The following is an 8,768-nucleotide window of genomic DNA, read 5'->3' on the forward strand; positions in this document are numbered from 1 at the left end:
CCCCCCCCCCCCTAACCATCACACGCATCACCATTCATCATATAATTAAATCCAATATATCTTTAAAAAAAACATTCATTTCATTCTCGATAATTTCCGTTCCCTTAATTAATTTGGTTTCCATTATAAAGTAAACTTTTTATTTGATTTCTTTCTAGTTTCAGTATTGTAATAATTATTTTTTCAAATGAAGAATTAACTCAGTTGCAAATTCGTCAACCACTTAGTTAAATTTCAGAAATGAAGTTAAACATGTGATCTTTGGTTACCATATATATCTATAGTTGAATAATAATTGATGTAATGTGAACTTAAAAATCTATATACTTTTATTTAAGTAGAGTAAGGAAAAATAGTTGAAAATTACATAACATGAAATTTTAGAAAGTAGTTAAATGTAGCAAAAACACTAAAAGGTAAAAGTCTCCGATCTATACTACTTTTTGTAGATTTAATGAAAAGAAAACATTTTCATTATAATTCTTTGATATCAAATGCTAATTAAAAGGAACCCGATGCAAAATGTTGTTGCTAAAAAAATTATAATATTGTTTTAGATGTATGTAGAATGAACAAAATTGATTTATTTGGGTGATTTATTGAGAGTAACGTGAATTGTATATATTTTTGTGATGAATTTGTTAATTTTTTGACAAATTTTAACAAGATGATGAAAATTGTCACATTTTAAATAATTAAATAATATTTTATGTTAAAAATGTATTTTAAGTTGAGAGTATAGTTTAAGTATATTTTTGGCCAAAACTCTGACCAAACATTATAGTACTCTTACCATAATTAAATGTCAATTCATGTAAAATGCATTCAAGTCTACATCCCTTTTTGAAAGAGGTTTGGAAAGTTGTTGAAAGTTACATAGTATGAAATTTTAGCCAGTAGTAAATGTAGCAAATTAAAGATACTAATAATCTTAGTCAAAGCAACATTATACTCTCTTACCATAGTTGAATGAATGTCAATTGATGTAAAATGCATTTAAATGTAGATCCCTTTGAATAGAGGTTTGACCTGTAGTTGAAAATTACATAATATTAAAATTTTAGCAAGTAGTCAAATGTTGTAAAGATCCTTATAATCTATCTTACCATAATTAAATGCCATGTTTTTACCTATAAATGATGCTATTTTGGAGGAGTCAAATTGTGAAATATCATTAAGTGCTAAGTCTAAAAAAAAAAAAATGGCCATGTCTAGTGTTGAGTTTTTGAAAGTCACTTTAGCTAGTGTTGCCAATAACAAAGAAGAATTGAAAAGGATGGGTTTGGAGAACAAAGTGAGAAAGATGGAGTCTCTTGTTTTGAAACTTTTGGAGGATCCTAAATTTTGTGTTGACAAAAAGAGTGAAGTGGATTGTAACAATTATTTGGACTTGGTATTGAAGGAAATGGAAAGGAGATTGAATGGTTCAACATTATCAAATGCAAATTAGAGTGGTATTAATAAGTGGATATTTCAAATCTATTTAAGTTTAAGTATCGTATCGTCTTGTAAGACGCAATAATAATAGTTTTACTTTACGTCAAATGAAAAATTGCTTTGATTAGTAAGGTAAGGTCTAGCCCTCCTTGTTTGTACTTTTCTCTTTGAGATATTTTATTATTTCTGAATAAAACTTAGCCCGCTTGCCTAGAGGATTCGGTTAAAGAAAAATGAAAAATCTCTTCTATTCAATATGTTTTTTCTTTTCATATTGTCATTTTATATAGCTTGCTTACTCGTATATATACACTTGATTACTTTCAAACGTGCTTGTTTAAATATTTACTATTAATTATGTCTCAAATAAATAAGAGATGTAATTATTTGTTTATGGGTTGAGTATATGGTTTTATTTTATTTATATTAATAGTGGTGGAACTTAAACACAAATTTTAACTTAATTTTAATTTAGAGTTTTTGAAATGAATCTAGATTTTTTTTGCAAATAGGTGCATCATTAAAGGAAAGAGGAAAAAATATGTCAAGTAGAAATCAATCCGTATTCATTAAGAATTAAGATAACCAACTCAACATTTAGTCAAATACGTTTTTTTACTTTCTTAAAATATGAAATTAAATAATGTTAGATCAATTCTTAAATAGATCATAAATTCAGATGGATCATATATTAATTAAGCAATAATTCTTTCCCCGTCCCAAAATTGTGTGAAACATTAAAAGAAAAAAGAAAAAAAGAAGAAATTAAAGGAAACATACTTTTATCAACTGCTTAGTAATTTACTTTGCACCTTACATAGGTGGCAAATCGAAAATAAACTGCATAACAATATAAGTTTTATTAAATTAGAACACAATCTATGTAACTTGAACTTTTTAACATTGAACTGTTTGATTTATTTTTATTATTATTATTACTATTATTATCATTATTATTAATAATAATAATAATAATAATAATACAAATTATTATATATGAGTTGGAAAAAGAATGGATAGGGTCTACGCGGCACTTCTTTTGCTTCTCTTAGAGAATATCTAGATTGTGAAAACTCAAATTAAAGAATTTATCCGCTTCATGATAATTTATGTTGGGCATCCACTTTTACGAAATTTATTTCAATTTATATGATGTAATCTGACTGGATACATAATTTAAAAAATATAAGAAGATTTAAAGTCTCAAAATTGTCCTTAGAAATAAATAATTTTTTGAATAGAAAAATACACTCTTTTGAATTTTCAGTCACCCCTCTATGAATAAAACATTGATAATATTATTAGATATTTATTGAACTTTTTACGACGGACCGAAAGAAAGTGTATTAACCTAGAAAAATTAAATATTCTATGATTCAATACAACATGAACCATTACACGCATCATCACCATTCATTATATGATTAAATCCAATAGATCATAAAAACCAAAAAGAAAAAAGCATTCATTTCATTCTTGATAATTTTCGTTCCCTTAGTTTTCCATTATAAAGTAAACTTTTGATTTGATTAGTTTTCCATTATCAAGGGAAGTTTTGACTGATGTCTTTCTAGTTTCAGTATTGTAATTATTAGTTTTTCAAACGATTAATTGTCACGATTCAAAAATGGGTGTAATGATACTCGTCTTATCCCATCAAGACAAGTCAGCCTAAATCCCAATATCTAACAAAGTGCGAAAGTAAATGAGAATCCAACAACAATTTCTATTATGAAACTAAGTCATATTAATTCAATTCCCAAAATCAGGTTGTCACGTGCACAAACCTCTAATGTAAATATTAGAATTGAAATAAAATAGAAGTCTAAAATGAAGTTGTCTTTCAAGTAAAAACAAAGTCATAAACTGGAGTAGGAAAGTTCGCTGAGATGACAAGCAGCTACCTCACAACCCTCTACAAGATGCCTCGGAAATGAAAAGAATGACAGGTAATACGAAGATCCGGGCTCGTAACCTACAAAAAATTTTATAGAAGCAAGGGGTGAGTACCAAACCACGCGGTACCCAACAAGCAAACCTCTAAACACAAGTTAAGTGAACAAAATACGGGGACTCCTTACACCCTATCTAAACCTCCACGCTACAGCCAAACAGTTCACAGTTTACCAAATACAAAACTCAATAACCACACTCTATCAGTTTACACATTCTCAATAACAACTCAATATTCAGCAGTTACAAATTTCACAGAGAAACACTCACAAGATCAGAAAAACACGTGTTCAAGTTCATCAATAATAAAAATGTGTCATGCCATGAGATGTAATATCAAATATAGTGATGCATGTCTTTCCTAACGATACACACCCACTGTCTCTCAGTCTGGGACTCATGGTGCACATACCTGTCCATGCAACTGTCGCGGCGCACTACACGATCCTCGATAATAATAACCTTCGCGGAGCGTGATACGTCCCTCGAAATATAATATCCATCGCGACACGCGATACGACCCTCGAAATGGTACATCCTCTTACCAAAACCATGTCTCAGATACAATGCAAACGACATGCTCAAATGAAAATGAGAAGATAACCATTTTGATAACAAAACACAATTTACAACAAGAAATACAACACCAACAAATAAACAACAAGTCTCCAAATCATTCTCAACACCAGACATGGACATCCACAAATTTCATACGCTTAACAAGGGTTTAGAAATCCACTCGCCTTAGTAAAATCGAATAGTCACTCCGGTATTTGAGCCTTCCCTTTCCGTTGAGCTTTCGAATCAATTGAATCTATTCAAGTATATATATATATATATATATATATATATTCACAATAAGGTTTCGAAATTGACAACACTCATATTATTTTGCTTTTAATCTTGACCTAAAAATTCACCCACATGCATAATCAAGTTCTTAATTCTTAATGCCAACTATCATTTCAACTATCATATTTTTCAAGTTTCAAGTCTAGAATTTCATCCCAATTTTCTTTTTTAATATCATAATTTAAATAATACTCACAAAATATCATTCACTCAATATTTAAATAATATACATACCAATATATCAAAAACTTAATCCATAATATAATAACTAAGAATCTAAAAATTACTGTCGAAAGAATTCATATTTATGTTGCAGAATGATGATCCATTTTCTCTCTTTTCAACTTTTTTGCTCTAACCAATGATTGACTCATAATGAGCCAATCATTGGTCATCATTACTTACTCAAAAAATAATATTTCAAGACTTGCCCAAAATTTCCAGAACTTGCCAAAATTCCCAGAATTCTCGTTACTTAAACACACAACAATATGCCTCCATTTTAATTCCAATATTTATTACACCTAATCAATTTTATCCTTTTATATAAAAATAATTTCCTTTTAACCCAAACAAATAAATTCCCAATATTTGCCCTAATTTTTCCAGTAACTTACGTTCCAATTTTTATCAATATAAACACATAATGTATCTTAATATTTTTTCCAGTCAATATTTCTAACATATAGACTTTCTATCCTTCTATCTATCCTTGACAACTCATTATTCCACTATAGCCATTAATAAAGAATAATTTGGCACACAAAATGATACTTTGTAACAATTTTCAAGGGACAATTCATTATTTTTTTTCTACTTAATATAATAGTAATATGTATACATATATGCAGCCACCATCTCAAACAAACAGAATTAAAGTTATGCTTAAGGTTACCTGGAACGATGATGCCGCTTCTGTATTCTTTCAGTTTTCTGACTCTCTCTATTTTTTTTTTCAAATTTAATTGTTTATTAAAACTGGCAAACCCACTAACTTATTTTTAATACATGAGCCTAGTGGTAAAGAATTTTCTATAAATTATCACTTTAACCCATTAACTATCAGTTAAGTCATTTATCTATAATTACTCATTAATCAATCCACTCAAGTTAAACGGATATTTAAATTACCAATAATGATCTTCTGGGTCATCACATTATCCACCACTAAAAATCATGTTCGTATTCGAACACAAAGTTAAAGAAAGTACCTGAAGCTTCAAAAATCTGAGGGTATCTGGCACGCATGTCAAACTCTATCTCCCATGTTGCCTCTCCCACCGATTGGTGCTTCCACTACACTTTTACTGAAGCAATCTCCTTGGTCCTAAGCTTTCGAATCTGCATATCCAAAATAGCTATAGGCTCCTCTTCAAATGTCAAGTCTGGACCCTACTCCACAGAATCAAGTAAAAGCACATGAGATTCATCCGGAATATACTTCCGAAGCATAGAGACATGAAAAACAGGATGAACTGCCGACAAACTAGGTGGCAAGGCCAACTTATAGGCCACCTCTCCCACTCGTCTCAAAATCTAAAAGGTCCAATGAATCTAGGGCTTAACTTTCCCTTCTTTCCGAACCTCATCACACCCTTCATGGGTGATACTCGGAGCCAAACATGATCACCCTCCATAAAAACTAAGGCTCTAACTCTCCGATCTGCATAACTCTTCTGTCGACTCTAGGCTGTCAACAGTCTATACTGAATCATACAGACTTTTTCCATAGCATCTCTAAGCAAGTCTGTATCCAAAGAGTCCATCTCTCCCGAATCAAACCAACCAATCGGAGATCTATACCGTCTACGATACAAAGCCTCAAATGGGGCCATCTGGATACTAGAGTGATAACTGTTATTGTACGCAAACTCTGCTAAGGGTAAATGTCGATCACATCTAGCACCGAAATCTATCACACATGCTCGAAGCATATCTTCCAACACCTGAATCGTCCGCTCAGATTGACTATCTATTTGAGGGTGAAAGGCTGTACTCATATATAACCGGGTACCCAGACCATGCTGTAATTCCTTCCATAAGTGAGAAGTAAATAGTGAACCTTGATCCGATATGATAGAAACAGGAACTCCATGTAGTCGCACAATCTGACTGATATATAGCTCGACTAACTTTGCTGCCGTATACTTCACCCGAACTGGAATGAACTGGGCAGACTTGGTCAGCCTATCAACAACGACCCAAATAGAGTCATAACCACCCATTGTGGTAGGCAAACCCACAACAAAGTCTATGGTAATCCGCTCCCACTTCCAAGTAGGAATAGGCATCCTCTGAGATACTCCTCCGGGCCGCTGGTGCTCAAACTTGACCTGCTGGCAAGTCAAACACCTCGAAACAAAGTCTGAAATATCCCTCTTCCTCCCACACCAAAACTAATTCTTGTGGTAATGATCGATGATATGCAAGCAAATAGAGTGAATTTAGCAAGTAGTTAAATGTAGCAAAGACACTAATAATCTATCTTAGCTAAACAATACTATATTCTTACCATAGTTGGATGCCAATTGATGAGATATGAATTTTAAGTTAGATTCTTTTATGAAAGAGGTTTGGAAAGATGTGCAAAATTACATAAATATGAAATCTTAGCAAGTAGTTAAGTAGGCGCTTGGCCATGTGATATCATATCACGATATGATATCGTGAGATAGGAATCAGTGTTTATATATAGGAATCAGTGTTTATATATCTGATTTTACGCTGATTTCATCTCATGATTCCATATCATGAGATGTGATTCCATATTCTTCAAAAATCATAATATGGAATTATATGGTGATTTAATATCATGATTTGAGGTATTTTAATACAAAAGTTGATCCACGAGTTTATATTTTGTTCAAACAACCCCACATTTATATCTACTAACCATTTATTTCATATGTAAATAAAATTTATAATCACATCATTACTTTTTAAAATTTATTATTCTCACCGACATAAATTTTATTATTCTCACCAACATATAGTCACTTTAACTCACATTAACCAATTGTTAAAAATGATGAAATATTATGGTCTATGAGCATGAAAGTATAGTTGCGGATGATATTGACTAACAAATGGCTCAAAATAACAATGTTGGTTCGTCTTCTATGTCACATGATCAAGAAATGCAAGTTTAACGTGAGGAAATTGTCCGTACGTCTGTGGGAGGATTATATATATATATATATTAAAGACTAGTACACTACAATTTACATTCAATTTTTTTAATTAAATTAAAGTTATATGAAACAATTACTTAAGTGGAGAACCAATAATTTTGTAATAATTTAATATGCAATTTTATAATTTTTTTGTTTATTTGATAAGATTGAATAAACATTTGAGGTTATTTTAATAGTTTTACCACTTATGAGATTTTTATGTTTATGAGAAAATATGCAACACAAAAATTTCATATTGCATGTCCCATCAAAAGTTCAATTTCATCTCATGATTCCATATTATGATACTATATCGCATAGCCAAACGGACAATATAGCGAAGATACTAATAATCAATATCAGCCAAACATATTGTACTCTTGACGTAATTGAATGTCAATTGATGTAAAATGTCTTTAAGTCCATAATATCCTTATTTGAAAGAGGTTTGAAAAGTTGTTGAAAATTACATAGTATAAAATTTGACCAAGTAGTAAATGTAGCAAAGATACTAATAATCTATCTTAGTCAAAGTAATATTACACTCTCTTACCGTTGTTGAATGCTAATTGATATAAATTAAATGCATTTAAATCTAGATCCTTCTTTGAATAGAGGTTTGAAAAATAGTTGAAAATTAAATATAATATTAAAAGTTTAGAAAATAGTCAAATGTGGCAAAGATCCTTAAAATCTATCTTATCGTAATTAAATGCCATTTTTACCTATAAATAATGCTATTTTAGAGGTGTCAAATTGTGAAATATTATTAGGTGAGCTAAGTCTAAAAAAAAATGGCATTGACTAATGTTAAGCTTTTGAAATCAACTTTAGCTAGAGTTGCCAATAACAAAGAAGAATTGAAAAAGATAGGGTTGGAGGACAAATTCACAAAGATGGAGTCTCTTGTTTTGAAACTTTGGGAGGATCCTAAATTTTGTGTTGACAAAGAGAGTGAAGTGGAAATTAACAATTTCTTAGACTTGGTACTGAAGGAAGTTGAAAAGCAGATTGAAGATGTAAAAGCTGTTTTGGGTTCAACATCATCAAATGCTAATTAGAGTGGGATTAACAAGTGGTTATTTCTTTTAAGATGAAATCTATTTAAGTTGAGTATCGAATTGTATCGTCTTTAAGACGAAATAATAATGGTTTTACTTTATGTCAAATGAAAAATCTCTTTGATTAGTAAGGTAAGTTGTAACCCTCCTTACTTGTACTTTTCTTTTTGAGGTTCTTTATTGATTATGAATAAAAATTTAGCCCGTGATAACTAGTTTATCTAGCGTTTTTGTTTAAGGAAAAGTGAAAAATCTCTATTCAATACGATTTTTCTTTTGATATATATATATA

Source organism: Solanum pennellii, chromosome 4 (assembly GCF_001406875.1).
Source record: "Solanum pennellii chromosome 4, SPENNV200".
NCBI lineage: Eukaryota > Viridiplantae > Streptophyta > Magnoliopsida > Solanales > Solanaceae > Solanum > Solanum pennellii.